The following is a 15887-nucleotide window of genomic DNA, read 5'->3' on the forward strand; positions in this document are numbered from 1 at the left end:
TGTGTTTCCACCGAATCCCACCTGGCGTTCACTCCCGATTTCTGCTCCTGTTTCAGCTGGATCCCAGCGCCTCTGGCGTGTCCAGTCCTAGACAGGGAAGAGCCAGGTCATGACCTGGGGCCAGAGGAGGAACTGCCCCAGGAATCGGGAGTGAAGGGGGAAAGTGTTCAGGTGAGAGCTGAGCTGGACACAGGGCATCACAAACTCAGGACAGTGAACGAGTGACGTCCGGTCCAGCGCCAGCGGTCTGGGTTCTGTCGGAGCAGCAGGGGAGACCTGAGACACAAGACAGGCAGGCAAGAGCTGGGATTTCAGCCCTGAGCAGCAGCGCAGCCGCAGTCAGTCAGAGAGCAGAGAGGGTTTCAGGGAGAGGGAGCGGAGGGACAGGAGAGCAACGTGATGACCTCTGTCCCCGGACACTGTGGGGCTGCTGAGCCCAGAGCAGACACGGCCAGTCAGCCTCCCCCTCCAGATCCACAGAGGAGCCGGCCCGCAGAAGGAACTGGGCAAACCGGTGACTCCACTGCAGGAGCAGAGACGTCCTCCAGCTGGACCCACATCTACAAGACCCGTCAGCAGAGAGCACAGCGGTCAAGCACCTGAGGGGCCAAGACACTGAGCCCTCTTGCCCTTCACTAACGGGGTTAGATTGTCTGTGTAGAAAGAACCCAGTTGTTATCTGTGGCTCAAGGTTTGAGGTGCACAGCTTCTCCGGGGGTGTGAGGAGACAGATCAGAAGAGTTTTACTGTTTTAGTGATCTTCATCTCCTTTATAGACAGTATATACACAACTACATTGGGGTTCAGCTTGACTACAGCTTTGAATAAAACTGATCAATGAAAAAGAGAATCCAATTTGTTCTTGGTGGAGAGTTGACTCTTCAGGTGTCCCAGAGAAATTGTTAAACCAGCATCACACCTTCGTCCAGCTCTCCATCGACTAGGAGAAAGAAATCTGTCTGATCATTTACAGATTCCTGCCTCCCACACTCCCCCAGGAATTCACCTCCCAGATTTCTCTCTCTGTGTCCCTCTTTCTCTCTCCTCACTCCCCCCTTTCCTTCATACTCCTGCTCTCCTCCACTCCCTCACACACACAGGGGGTATCAGGCTCCAGCTACATCAGACTCCTCCATCCCAAACAGCTCAAGTCACTGAAAGCACTCAGTGAGGAAACTGGGGCTGGATTATCGCAGACTGTTCATAGTTCATTAACACTTACATATTTAGAAACTAAACTGCATCTTTAAATTGTTCTAAATTAGATTGTCTTTTAATCTTCTGACCTACAATCTAGAGCCCTAATTTCCATCTGAAACACTGGCTGACCAGCTGTCCTGGGTCTGGTCAGTGCAGGAGCTGTGACCAGCTGGTCAGAGAAGACTGACTACAGTAACACAAGAACGAGAGAAATGTAAAAGAAAAGAGAAGACTATTAGGGATGTTAATTATTCGTCCTTTTATTGTCATCATTTTATCACAATGCCACAGTAATCAATCAGTTGAGCACAGGAGTAGAAGTTATTGCTTCCAGTCTCGGAGTCTCTTCAGACTCCTGTTCTGTCTCAAGGTGTCCTGTTTCTCTGCAACCTGACGGCCTCCCGACACACAGACACGACTCCGCAGCCAGAACCATTTCCAATTTTGAGTCGACACCTGCTTGTCCCATATTTGCATTGCCTTGAGGTGACAGGAGAGCAGGAAAGCTCAGTGTAGTGTTCAGGTGTGGGCACAGCCTGTCTCAGGGTGTGTATTTGGCCAGCGGGGATCAAGAATCTTAAACCTGCAGCCCCTCCCATCAGCTCCACTACAGTGCTGCTGCAAAGACATGAATTCAGAATGAGAAGGATGGATTTAACAGTTAACAAGCTAAACAAGTCACATATACAGTATGACCACCTCCTTTCAAATACAACAACTGAGAAAATGACATATCGAGGTAGGATATAGAATACAGGCAAACACTGAAGAGTCTCAGCAGGAAGAAGGAGTAAGAGATAAACACAAGATACACAATGATCTGCAGATCCACACCCCTTGGAGAAATATGAACAATAACGTGTCAAGGCCTACACAGTGCATCTTGCTCACAGAAATCTAATGTACTCTAATCATTCTAGGCCCTGTATAGAGCCAACGGTAAACAAACTGATAGCAGAATGGTGACAGCAGGAAAAACAGACTTTAATAACATCTTACACGGACATGAAATCAGGTCCACTCAGTTTCAGATCATGAAGTAGATGAACCACCACAAGTACTGACTGCACTTATACAGGACTGAGAAAACCTGTTGACTGAAATCTGTCTGGGACTCAAGCAACTGACTTCCAGGTCAGTTCAAATAAAGGCTGATAATACACAGTGATCTCTGACCATCACAGGGATCCTGAGTGTCTTCAGCTCCTCCTCTGAGCTGGGATGTTGATCACATGTAGAAGAGTGAGGAGTGGGGTTAGTAGTGGGGTTAGGGAGTGGACATGCCATCAGCATCTGAACTCAGAGGAGGAGCTGAAGACACCAGTATTCCTGTTATGGACAGAGATCACTGTGAATTAGCAGCCTTTATTTGAAATGATCAGGAACATTAGTTGCAGAAGACGAAGTAAAGGAAAGTATGAAGAGATCTAGACTGCGACACTGCTGCAGCTGTAGTGAAGGAGACTCAGTGTGATGTCAGGGTGTAGAGATCTAAACCAACTCACCCTGTCAATCCCAGAGCCAGATTCTGACTCTTCACAGTCTCAGTCCTCAGTAGAGGGAGGAGCAGCAGGAGGCAGCAGGGAGGGAGATGAAGGTGAAAGTGGAACCAGGCTGGAGGTGTCAAAGTCAAAGCCTTTGTTGAAAGCTGGAATGACAGACACGTACAGTCATTAAAACTCAAAGTCGAGCTGTGTCAGAGTACATTTCACACTGCAGTGAGTAAGAACGGTAGTAAAGGACTGAACAGTGAAGTAGTGGAGTGAGCTCTACTGTTTCAGAAGCCCGAGCTCACACGCTGTTGCTCTTAGCCGCCACCAGAGGGCAGCCTGCAGCCACAGACGGCAGAGCCAGGTACACGGTCTGTATACGCGGCTCTGCAGACAGCTGCTCCCACAGCCCGACAGCCCGCTCCTCTTGGTCAAGCCAGGGTACCAGTGAGTTGCCCAAGAGAGCTGACCAGGGCTGTGAAAGCAGCGCCCTATCTGTCTGACACCATTCCCCGGTTCTTACCCGACATGTTGTCGATACCAGAGCAGCAGGCAGTAAAACTCTCCCCTCACTCTCACTGGGGCCGCGAGTCCTGGCCGAGCTGAGACTGAGAGAGCTGGAGAGAAACGAGATGCAGAGAAAATACTGAAACTTACCTCTCGACTCATACATGGTCCCGCCAGATGGAACGAAAATGATTTAGTGGACACAACTGAAAAAAGAGTGATGTTTATCTCGAATTACAAGTACATTTCAAGAGCAGTAACAAGCAGCACGTTATATGAACGAATATTAACAGGATTCTGCAGACAACAGAAGCACAGCCCGGAGAAAATAAGAATAAGAAATAGAGTAGAAAAGTATTGTAAAACGATGACCTGATACAGGTTTAAATGCACAGAGGTGTAAAGCTTGAAAATCGTTTGGACGAGTTACTTACCGCTGTCTTGCCCGGCTCTCGCGCGTAAGGAGGATTATCAGGTGAGTAAGAATTTATAGGACCTGGAGCCCAAAGTGACCAATAAACAGGCGAGACGACATAATTCGTGGCTCTGCCCACCAAAATCCTTTATTAATATTCAATATATAGGCAGCGGTTTTACAATCAATCTAATTTGTAGTTTGTCCTCCCAACGCATGAGGGCGGTGCAGCCCCACCCTCTACTGCCAGAAGGCGTGGTTTGGATCGTGACGTCACGGATTCCGATTGGCTGAGATTCTCATATTTAAATAAGCCCCGCCCCCAGCATGGCTCCTTCCGGAAGTTCTGCCGAAATGGGGAGGTGAGGTTTGTGAATGGCGTTTTCCCGATTGTATTGCGTTTTTTTGTCGTTTTTTGGCCTAATTTTAATGATATCGTTATGACACATTACGGAATCGTTGCGGACTTAAAATTGGACGTTCTTGACTTTCAGCTAGTGAGTATCAAGCGATTTTGTTTTGTATTGTGTTTGATTAGCAAGATGGCGGCGGTAACTCCTCATTTGCATTTATTAAAATCATTCGCTGTATTTTAATTAGCTGATTTGTATTTCTCTTGTTAATATGAACTAGAAAATTAGTTTTTGGCTAGAATTGTTTTTTTAATGTTTAATGTTTTTATTGTTTGTACTGAATTAAAACGCTCAATTTGCTTTAGTGTGGAAAAAGTGACTTTTTTCTGTAAGATGTTTGTTAACTCGTATTTGCATTAAATTTGCATTTATTAAAATCGCGCACTAGTCACTTGTATTTTAATGAGCTATTTGTGTATGTGATAATGTGAAATTAAAAAACAATTCTCGTGAAAATAATGTTATTTTCTCATGTTTACTGTGTGAGATTTGTTTTGTTTTTTTCTACTGCTTGTTTTGTCAGTAAGATGTCGGCGTTAACGCTCTCGTGTGTATTTAAATTTATATTAAAATCGGTTGACCAGTCACTTGTATTTTAGTAAGTTCTGTTTTAATTATTTCTGTTTTTCTTTCTTTTTTCAACTGGAAATAAAGCGTTTTCACTCGAATGCTTTTTGATTTTTAAAATGTATGTTTACACTTGTACTGAACACAAATAAAATTTAAATTCATTTTATTTCTGTCTTATTTTGTCTTTTTTTTCAGAGAATGTATTTTTAAAAACATGGTTGCTGTCTTTCAGATTGTGTTACCTAAAAAAATGTAAATATCTTAGGGAAATTGAAACAAAAAGAGTTGCTGTCTAAATTTTTAATTACTGATTAACATTTCAAATTATTCTAATTCATTATAATGAATAATTTGTTTATGTATTAAGTGAATTAAAGTTCATTAGTATTCAACAAATCTCACCCGGGGCTGGTCTTGGAGATGGGCTTCTGCGATTGGGTTAAACCTCATGTCAATCATATAAAGACAACCCTTAAGAAGTGCGTCAATTTGGGGGTGTGGTGATTTGATTGACAGGTCTTTCAACCAATCAGAATAGAGAAAATGGGGTTTCATCCCATAATTGAAGTGGTGCTTCAAACTGACCAATCATCTGAGAGTAAAAATCTTGGAGGTGGGCTCTCATCCAGACATTTTGATTGGCTGGTGTGACGTCATTATTTGGTGACACCCTCTCATGAATAATGCGACACCCCCCTTACTCAATTATGCGACACGCCCCTTCGTTGACCACGCCCCTCATGAATATGCATCGTGGGCGGTGCTTGTTCACCATTTTGTTTGGTTTTATGTTTGTGCTAGAAATAATGTTACGAAGAAAAGAAGAAGAAAGTAAGACAGAAGTCAAAATTCTTTATTAAGTTTTGCAAGCATACAAATCAAAGACAGTTGGCAACAATGAAACAAAAAAACACAGTGAGTTACAGAATAACAAGTAACGGCGTCCGGGATGACGATTTCCTGTCCAGCGCCAGCAGTCTGGTCAGTGCGGGACGGGTTCTGTCCGGGCGGCAGGGACAGCAGCCAGGGGAGACCTGAAACAAGACAAGCAGGTAAGAGCTCGGATTTCAGCACTGAGCAGCAGCGCAGCGACAGTAATCAGACAGGAGTGAGGAGCTGCGCTGGCGGAGGGGCTCAGGGAATCACTCGGCAGTACAGCGCAGCTCGCTTTGCGGAACACGGGCTCGTCCTAATGTCGGGAAAATGAGTTTGGAATAAAAAGGGCTCAAGACTTCCAGACCGTGTCCTTACTGTCACGAGAAATACTCACCCGCTTTAATTTCGATTCAAATTTAGGAACCATATGAAGCTTTATTAATTTCAACGTTCAATCACTACACATCGGTTAGGAAGTTGACCAAGACGCGGTTTGTTCACATCGCGCTGCAGCGCCGACAGAGACGCGGTCTGTTTGTCCGAGCTGGGTTGTGCTTTTTAAACTCTACTCTCCCCCGTCTGTTGCTTTTATATTTTAACTCGTTCTAGGTTCGCCTTGGGTTTTTAAAAAGAACTTGGGGCTATAAGGAATCTGTATATGCCGGGGTCATGCAGAGCGAGGTTTGCTGTACAGTACGGCCATCACATCTGTCCCGGGACAGTGCGGGGTACTGAGCACTAGATCACTGAATGGGCTCTAGCCTGTTGTACAGTTAAATCTCGAGTGCAGAACACTCCACGGAATAGGGTGTTACTTCTAATCAAGTGCTTCCCATAACTAGATCTAGTTCTCAGTTTGCCCCTGACCACAGGTCCCTCAGTTCCACAGCAAATCATGTCAACCCCCTGCATTGTTAAATACAGCCAGACTCGTCCTAGATCTACACCCAGTACCCCAGCAATGAGCCACAACTTTACAGTCAAGCAATGTTTATTCATTAACAGGAGACAACGAATAAACAGAATAAAACATCCAATTTATTTTTGGAATTGCATACATTTGATCATATTCAAGCACAGCCAGTTCAATGCTGTAATTTCAAGTGACTGTCAAGACTGGGAAACATGTGGGTGAAGCTGCCTTTGAGACAATAACTGCCTGCAGTCTGGACACAGTCAGCTCAATATTCTTAGCATCCTCCTCTCTGCAGCTACCACGTTGTCTATTCTTGTGGTTTTGATTTTCTTCAGCCTGTAAAATGCTGCTCAGGAGGTTTTAAATGTGGAGACTGGCCTGGCCAGTACAAGACTGTCCACTGTTTCCTCCTGCTGACCTCCTGACTGAGCTGTTCCTGCAGAAGACAGTGAGGTGTAGCTGACAAGCCCAGCAACAAGTTCAGTGTTCTGGTTTTAAATCTTAAATGATTGAGAATAATAGTATTGATACAGAAACAAGTATATAAGATGGAGTTCTAGACAATTACAGAATATGCTTGATGAATTGTACATGTCAGACTTCCACATTAATGCAGATTACTTCAGTGCTGCAGCTGTAGTGAAGGAGTGTCAGTGTGATGTCAGGGTGTGGGGATCTAAGCCAACTCACCCTGTAAATCAGATTCTCCTCAATTTGGAAATTTGAATCTCGGCCCTCTGTGAGTGTGGATGAACACCAGGAGGCAGCAGGAATAGTGGTGAATTAATCCTCATCATGTCATATGGTCTGATTTATTGGGACACATTCATGTTACCTGCATTTCAGAGTGTAAACCAGTAAATGAGCTCACTGTACTCAGTATCATCAATGAAGATGAGGTATTGCCTGTTCTTGAGATGCTTTTACTTTGCATCATGCTAAAGCAGTGACTTCGAGTTGGATTGAAATCTACAGCCACTCTTGACCAGTTTCTGTTTTCTCCTGATGAGCTCTTTGGTTGCACTGACTGGATGCTTTGGGTCATTGTCATGCTGCATGGTGCAGCACTGTCCAATAAGTATGGAAGCCTTTTCTGCTTCAGAGACCCTGTTTCTGTAAACTTCAGAAATCCCTCTGCTGCTGCCACCATTAGCTAGATCCTCAATGAAGATGAGTGACCCAGTCCGAGACATTCCTGCATCCCCAGGCCATGACATTACCTCCAACAGGCTTCAGCATGCGCTCAGAGTACAGAGATGACAGGTTCAAGTGTGGAGAAAGAAAGGAGCTGCAGATGCTCCAGTGAACAGCACCTCATGTGAGAGTCATGGCCTGGCCTGGGGAGATCATGAGGAGACTCCTTCACCTGTCTGTCTCCATCAGCACTAGTGTACTGGATCACTGAAGCTCAAACCTGAAGGCTGTGGACTCAGAGCTGAGAGCTCCAGCAACACCTCAATGTCCTCTGTGCTCCCTCTGAGCTCAGATGCTGATCACATGTACAGGAGTAGGATTAGAGGTGGTGTTAGGGACCATACATGTCATCTACATCTCAGCTCAGAGGACACACATCAAATATTCAGGTGCTGTAGCTTTGAGTCAGTTTATAATGCAACCAAAGACGCCGTCAGGAGAATAACTGTAGAAACACCTTAACTTGTTGGGTCTAATGCCTAGATTTCATCCTTATTGACAGAAGGAAAAACAATTGAAGTATGACCACCCGAAGACTAAATAAGAACTTGGTGGCAACAGCAAAGCATCTCAGATGATTACAGAGGGCAGTGAGCTCAATGGGTCTCAGACCTCATGCAGTTATGGTTTCAGAGGGATATACAAGCACATACTGTTCTACACTCTGAAATGTATTTAAAGTGAATGTGTCCCAGTAACTTCTAAATGGAAAGCTGAACATTTTTTATTCCAATATGATCAAATGTATGCAGAGAATTACCACAGAAGAAAACCAGGATAATATTTCTGTTCTGATCACAAGAACAAATTGCTTGACTGTAAAGTTGACTCATTGCAGTACTGACGGAGGACACTGTACCTTTCCAATGAAAACCTGCATTTTCAAGTGTCCCACAGTATCAATACACCTTGACAGGAGGGGCTTACTGACACGGCCAGTGACATGAATTAATGTGCTTTGTTCATATTCTGGGCTGTTAGAATTCTTCCACTGGACCATGAAAAAGATCTGAGTGTCTTTGGGTGGGAGTGCAGCTGAGGCTGTTGGTGAAAGGAGATTGTTCAGCTGTAGGAAAAACCTGCCTGTTTGAATGTGCTCAGAGTGGAGAGGAGTGTCAGTGTGGGAGCTGCAGAGGAACAAGTAGGGGAGAATTCCACACTGAGAAGAACATTTATTCTGGCTCTGGAGTTTTCTTCATGTGTGAGACAACAGCTACAATTGTCCTTAACACCGTCACTGCAGAGTCCTGATATCTGAATCACATTCATATACTAACTGCAGGATTCAGACTCACTCCACATCATCAGAAAACATGTCCTTCCCCTGCGACAGTCGAGTTCACCCCAACACAAGCGCAGGAGAGCTGCTGTGTGGTTTGGATGCTGTCAAAAAGCAGGCAAGGGGTAGGAACCATTAACATTCATCACAAGAGTGTATAAACCAGAGAAACTAAACTGATTTAGTAATGAGTGCTGAGAATGAGGTTTATTAACTGTTTGGGAAGGATGTTGTGAGGTAATGGGTTGAGCACAGGTATAGAAGTGATTGCTTTCAGTCTCAGAGCCTCTTCAGACTCCTGTTCTGTCTCAAGGTGTCCTGTTTCTCTGCAGCCTGATAGTCTTCCGACACACAGGCAACTCCACAGCCAGAACCATTTTCTTGTTTCCTTTCCAGAGTGGAGTCAACACCTGCTTGTTCCTTATTTGTGTTCCCTGTGAGCAGTGTTGCTTTGAGGTGAATAAAGAGCATGAGTGGGCAGTGTAGTGTCAGTGTGGGAGCCCATCCTGTCTCAGGGTATTGTAGTGTGAAGGTGGGACCTTGATACTGGAATCAGAGCTACTTGCAGCCTCTCCAGTCCACTGCATTACAGTGTAGCTGCACCCAGTGCTGTTGAATTGATAATGAGTAGGATCAGCAGTAATTAAGCAGCTGGTTGAGTCAGATTACTGCAGTGGAGTGCACTGGAAGGGCTGCAAGCTTAGAAGCTCAGACTAAAACCTATTTTTAACCTCAGATTAGATTTATTTATTTTTTTTAACTGTCCCTGTTAGGGGATTTTTGGTCTCTCGTGTCCGTGTTTGAAAACTCGCTGTTTAACAGCAGAGACAAGCAGCTCCGGGATCCGCCGCCTCTATTGGCCGAGTCTGAATGAGAAGGCAGGTGCGGTCAGTCGGCAATTAGACTTCAATCCGCGGCTGTTTAGCGGTTCCGACGCCCGAGTCGCTTCTCTGCCTTTAAATAGCGAGTTTGCAAACATAAAAAGTTTCCCAAATTTACCGTTTAGCTTTAGCGGAATCCTGGGCGACGGCTGTCGGCTTTTCTCGGTCCGAGTGGAAAACGTTATAAAACGGGGCTTGTAAAGTAAATGAATTTCGAAGCTTACTTTAGGCGGAGCTGCCGGACTGGCTGTAGGACTTGTGGCTTCGACTCTGCGGAGAAACATGGTATTAAAATCGTGCTTCAGCTTCTTTAAACTGCTTGTTGCATGGTGCGTTTTTACCTGCACAATACGCTTTTTCTCGTTTGTATTCCAGGCTTCTGCAGGATCCTGGCGCGGCTCTGGGCTTTAAACGGCGGCTGTCGGGTCTTTCTCGGCGTGGAGACCTGAGCGCAGACCCACCCGTGTACCGAGTGACCGGAGCTCCGCGGCGGATTCACAGGCGAGTCCGAGTCTCTTCTTCCTAAAGGCCGAGAGAGACCCGGTCAGGAAAGCGCAGCTTCAAGGCTCGTTTAGGACTGAAAACCAGTTTCTCAGGGGCTTCGTCTCTTACCGGTATCGACTCACTGTGCAGCTGCAGGTCCGGCAGGGTTTTCTTTCTCCGGAGCCGGTTTGTTCCGTTTAGCTTGAACTGGGGGAAACTGGTAACTCGAGTTACTGGTAACTGACCGCAGGAAACTGGAGCCCAGCCGTGTGAGACCCGGTGTGAAAATCGAAACCCCCGGTGTGAGGAGAGAGAGAAACCGCTTACCTTGCTCTCGAAACGCCGCCTGTCCTGTTGTAAAGGTTAAAGCGAGAGAGTTAAAACATTTAAAATGTATTTCTCGTAGAAAAAGGTGCTGCTTTTGTCAAAACCTGTAAGAAAAACGTAATGCATGTTTTTTTTTTCCCCGGCAGCCGAGCAAAGCGCCTGTACCGGGAGAGCAGCGGGGTACCAGCCACCTCTCTCCCAGCCAGCGAGCCGCCGGAGTCCCCCCCACCTCCCCTCCCCTCCCTCTGGCCGGGACCCCAGCTTGCATCGGTCTGGAGCACAGACCCGCCCCTATTTATAACGTGAACCCCCTGATGAGCGAGAAAAGGACGAAAAAGGTAGCAAAATAAGAGACACCGGGGACCGAGATGGAAATGTGTGTATACCTGCTTAGTAACACTGCTGTATAGTGTAATTGTTTTATGCTTTATATCCTTATTTGCTGTAATAAACTGCTGTGATTGTTAATTGGTTAATTGATTGTTCTGGGGTCTGGGGTGTGGGAGGATGGGGTACAGGGGTGTAGAGAACCGTGAATCGGCTCCCCCTGTGAGCAGCCACACCAAGCGGCTCGCAGCGCTACAACCGCGGTACACCGGGCTGTCGTGGTCGGGGAATCGGTAGTCGGGAGCCGCTGGTCTGCGGCCTAGACTGCAGCTTCCATCCCCGGCCTCGATTAGAGCCCCGCCGCCCGAGGACACTCGCAGCCCGGTAGGTGAAGGATGACGCTCGCGCTGCTTAGGGAACGCGTCCCGTCACCATGGTGACTGAGACGGGGGTGTGGCTGGGGTTAAGGGCGGGGTTCAGTGTTAATAGTGTCCAATCAGCGTGTGGAAGAGGTGGGTGTAAGAACAGCCAATCAGAAGAGTGCAAGTTCAGCTCGAGAGAAAAATATCAGCCGAGCCAGACGGGTCTCGAACCCGGGGCTCCGGGATAGAGATGTGTAGAGTCGGGGTTTAGCCGAGTGAGCTATATTTCCTGCCAAATCCGAATTATCTCCGCGGTCATACTTATCTGGCTACTTTTCGGTAAACGAAAAAAATCAAAAGAATAAAAACGTATCCCTCCTGTTCTTGCAATTCTAAAAGTAGTCTCTCTGCTCATCTACTGTGTTTCGGGTTTTACAAAAGTTCTTCTTTGCGGGCTTGAACCCAGGTCTGCACTGACTGCATATTAGCCTGGGGATTTGAACCCGGACTCTCACCAACCGCAGCCCAGCGCGCTACACGACGAGCCACAGCGCCGTGCAGTACTTTTAGCGCTGCCAAATATAAAAGCTTTAAAACTGCGATTCACTCTCCGGCCGAGAGCAGGACCCTCTTCTGTAATAAAGACAGAGCAGAAGCACAGCTGGACTGCAGGAGATACTGCAGCACAGATGAAGTGAATTGATGATGTTTGTGAAGATTGAGGAGAGTTGGAGCTGCGCTGAATCCTGCAGTGATCTGTAGCTGTAGCTGATCCTGCACAGTGGTCAGAGGGGCTGTCAGTCCTGCCTGTTGCACAGGACTCTGCTTCACTGTGAAAGGTGTTGCAGAGAGAGTGTGACTCCATCTGTTTGTATTGAGCAGCTCTGAGTTTGACAGTATGATGGAATTAGACTTGAATTAGAAATGTGGACAATTAGACTTCACCTTTCCACTGTTCTCCATGAGAATCTCCCCCCTCACAAGGTACAGAGCTCATATCAGAAGTTCCCCCGAAACTCTTCGATTTAATGACTAGCAGAGAGCTCTCTCATAACCACGAAGACCACAGTTTCCTTCACAGACACTGGAAATAAAACCCAAGAGCACGGAAGAGGTGTTCACAACCTGATTTTAATTAAAGAACAAAAATAAGATAAAAACTAGTGACTAAAAGTTTGCTCAGGAGTGTTTTATTATGTTAAAACAGTACATTAGTGTAATGAATTATCAGAATGAAGGAGTGAAGGAACAGTCCGCTGATATCAGTGTCCATTCCTGAGGCTGGTACAGATTCTCCAGAGGCCGTCCCTGAGAAAATACCCACAGCAGTGTAGGAGCAGCTCAGACAGAGGGATCAAAGAGCACAGCACAGTTTACTACAACAGAGCTCATCTCCTTTCAACACCACAACTGACAACACTATTCCACATCACGATGGCAATTATAAGAATGAACAGAGAGAGACAATACAAACAACAAACAACAAACTGAATAGATCCAGCAGAGATTGACTAAGATCTGTACAGGTATATATATATATAAAGCAACATATATTTAACAGATATTCAAAACATTGTCTATAAATATTCAATAATATTGCTGGAAAATTTAACATTTAAATTACGTTTAGGGAATTAATTTTAAATAAAGATTAAATCAGAATCTGTATTCTCTCTTTATCTATTCTAGTGCTGAGAAAAATCAATATTATAATGTAATAAGTAAATCAACAAACACAAATCAACACGTAATCTCTGTCTTCTAGATCTCTCATGGACACAGTATCGAGCTACAGAGGAGAGAGACTGGAGCTAAACCAATTGGTTACTGGCTTAACAGGACCAAACAAACACTTTTTCCCAGCTGTTCATCTGCTGCTGATATAAAACAACTGGATCATCTACAGACACACTGACCCCTCCAGGACCAGGACTGGACAGCCCTGCTGCAGACACACACTGACCCCTCCAGGACTGGACACCTCTTACTTACTTTATTGTCCCAGAGGGGAAAGTGTTTTTGCAGAGAAGTAAAAGACACAACACAATACACAGCACATTTAACACAACAAGAGCCCATTCATAAAATGTACGATGAGAACAAATATATAAAGTTAAATATACCCTAATTTCTCTCAGCTTCTGTTAAAGACGAGCTCTTGTCCTGCCTACCTCCTTCCTCAGGGCTGTGGAGTGGACAGTGGACTGTCCAGCTGGTCCTCATGATCCTCACAGCTCAGGGACTCAGCCTTTGGAAAGGTCTGAGCTTCAGTCTTGTTTCTCCAGTAACAGTTAGAAGACACGTTCTGACACACGAGGGTCTCACCATCATCGTCTGCTTCATCATCATCTTCATCTGCACGAAGGTTCACGATCCCTGAGGCAGAAATAAAGTTTCCACAGCAACTCGTGTAACTTAGCGCCGTGACTTCACGTGTTCAGACGAACAAAATACGAAACAAACAACAAAAGATTACAGCTACAGTATAAAAGGACGCCTCAGATTTTTAACAAAGAAAGGCGACACCGATTAAATGTTACTTCTTGCTAAATAATAACTCCTTCCTGTTTCTTAGACAGAGAAACAACAACACATTTAAAATTGCCGCCCCTCTTCTGAATCTCGGAGTTTATTGGGCAACTGGACCGAGTCTCGTCTATAATTGGGAAAACTTACTGTCAATCAGCATTATCTCCCACAGACCAATCGCGACATCGCTGGACTCAATCCAGAGATCTGATTGGCTGTGTATCTTCTCATTCATAAACAAGCGAGTACTGACCCCAGTCACATGATCCTGGTGTTTAATACACAGCAGACCCTCACTACTGCACTGTAAACCAGCCCTCCATAGAGTCGTGTATCACCACCGCCGCAGGTCGAACTGTTATCGGAAACGACACCCCCTGCTGTAGCCCGATCAATGGGCTTGATTTCAGAATCCTGTTACAGCTAAAAATATTTAAAGATGTAGTAAATGTAGTTAATTTAGTATCCAGAGTAACCGCCAATATCGAAATATCACGTTAAAACGATCGTATAGCGAGTTGCAATAAGTTATGATTTAGAATTTTACTCGTTAAAAGTTTTAATTTTTTTTTACAAGACTCCGAAAGATAACCCTGAAAAATAATCTAGGATAGAGATTTTAATGTTAGAGGATTAGGCGAACAATCAGTTCAATATAGAAAAAAGAAAACAACGTTCAACTCACACCTGAAGAACACTCCACGGCCGAAACGTTGTGTTTTCTTTCTTCACTTTTCAGAAGAGAAAAAAAACTATTTCTCGTTCCTTTGCAGTTTACCCTTGCTGACGCGGTTACCGGCCTGAACTACTCCAATCAGTTCAAATGTCGACATTTAAAGATGCAGTAACACTGTGAAAAGCGATGTCAGAAGGTGACATTTCTCAGTGTGGCCGCCAGGCGGAGACCTTGCTATAAGTGTCTATGGAGGCTGTTTATAATGAAGCCCTTTTCAGATTCCAGCTGTGTTCCACTGACCGCGATGTCATCTGTATCCAGTCCAGCTCCTGTCCCTGAGCCTCAGTGACACAACAGACACCAGCTCCAGGCCAAGAGTCTCAGGGTGACACTCACCAGCCCCGAATGAGCCTTAGTGGGATAATAATAATAATTGCTAACACTTATATAGGGCTTTTCTGGACACTCCACTCAAAGCGCTTTACAGGTAATGGGGACTGCCCTCCACCACCACCAAAGTGCAGCCCCACCTGGATGATGCGACGGCAGCCATAATGCGCCAGAACGCTCACCACACAGTAATGAAGCCAATTCATAGATGGGGATTATTAGGAGGCCATGATTGGTAAGGACCAATGGGAAATTTGGCCAGGACGCCGGGGTTACACCCCTACTCTTTTCGAGAAACGTCTTGGGATTTTTAATGACCACAGAGTCAGGACCTCGGTTTTACATCTCATCCGAAGGACGGCGCCTGTTTACAGTATAGTGTCCCCATCCCTATACTGGGGCATTAGGACCCACATGGACCACAGGGTGAGCGCCCCCTGCTGGCCCAACTAACACCTCTTCCAGCAGCAACCTTAGTTTTTCCAGGGATGTTGTGCTGAAGGTGCCTGAACACTTGTCTCTCTCTGATCTTCCTAAACATGTCTTTTCATCAAGCTAACAGGCTCAGTGCAGTGTGCTGACTGAAATCATGTTCTCATCACAAATGTTTTACTTTAGTGTCAGTTTGTCAGTTTCTGTGTTCTTCTCTTTGTCTTCAGATCAGTTTTATTTCTTCCTCCATCACCTGCTGGTTCTGACACACTGACTCTGTGGCTGGAAATGAACTTGTTTTCCACAGCAGTTTACCTGCAGACCTTTCAGCCACTATTCTGTTAACTGTGCTTCTCTGCCACAGTTCAGAACAGTTTGTCTGACTTATTTCACACAGTCCTGGAGAAATCTATCCCTGCCTGTCACACGTGTGTCTATTGATCTGTCTGGATCAGAGATCTGTCACTTTCCAGCTATGATTTTAAATCCCTGATGTTTTACAGATCAGGGGTAAAAGCTGGAGGTCTGTGGCCTCTCTTACACTCACTTTCATCCTACAGTTTGCTGAAGGATGTATTGATCCTTTTGTATTTGATCCTGTATTGGTCATTATGTCTAAA

At 45.4% G+C, this 15887-nt stretch overlaps 2 long non-coding RNA genes across 2 annotated transcripts; both read right to left on the minus strand.

The window, feature by feature from the left end:
- Positions 1-1440: 1440 nt before the first annotated feature.
- On the minus strand, positions 1441-3329 carry LOC138224824 (uncharacterized). The gene is made up of 3 exons (XR_011183277.1): positions 3214-3329; positions 2706-2848; positions 1441-1818 (listed from the first exon to the last, which is right to left on the minus strand). It is a non-coding gene; the product is annotated as an uncharacterized lncRNA (long non-coding RNA).
- Positions 3330-12416: 9087 nt separating this feature from the next.
- On the minus strand, positions 12417-14569 carry LOC107075733 (uncharacterized). Its single transcript, XR_011183329.1, has 3 exons — positions 14455-14569; positions 13412-13616; positions 12417-12548 (listed from the first exon to the last, which is right to left on the minus strand). It is a non-coding gene; the product is annotated as an uncharacterized lncRNA (long non-coding RNA).
- Positions 14570-15887: the final 1318 nt, after the last annotated feature.

The sequence above is a fragment of the Lepisosteus oculatus genome, chromosome 23 (genome assembly GCF_040954835.1).
Source record: "Lepisosteus oculatus isolate fLepOcu1 chromosome 23, fLepOcu1.hap2, whole genome shotgun sequence".
Lineage (NCBI taxonomy): Eukaryota > Metazoa > Chordata > Actinopteri > Semionotiformes > Lepisosteidae > Lepisosteus > Lepisosteus oculatus.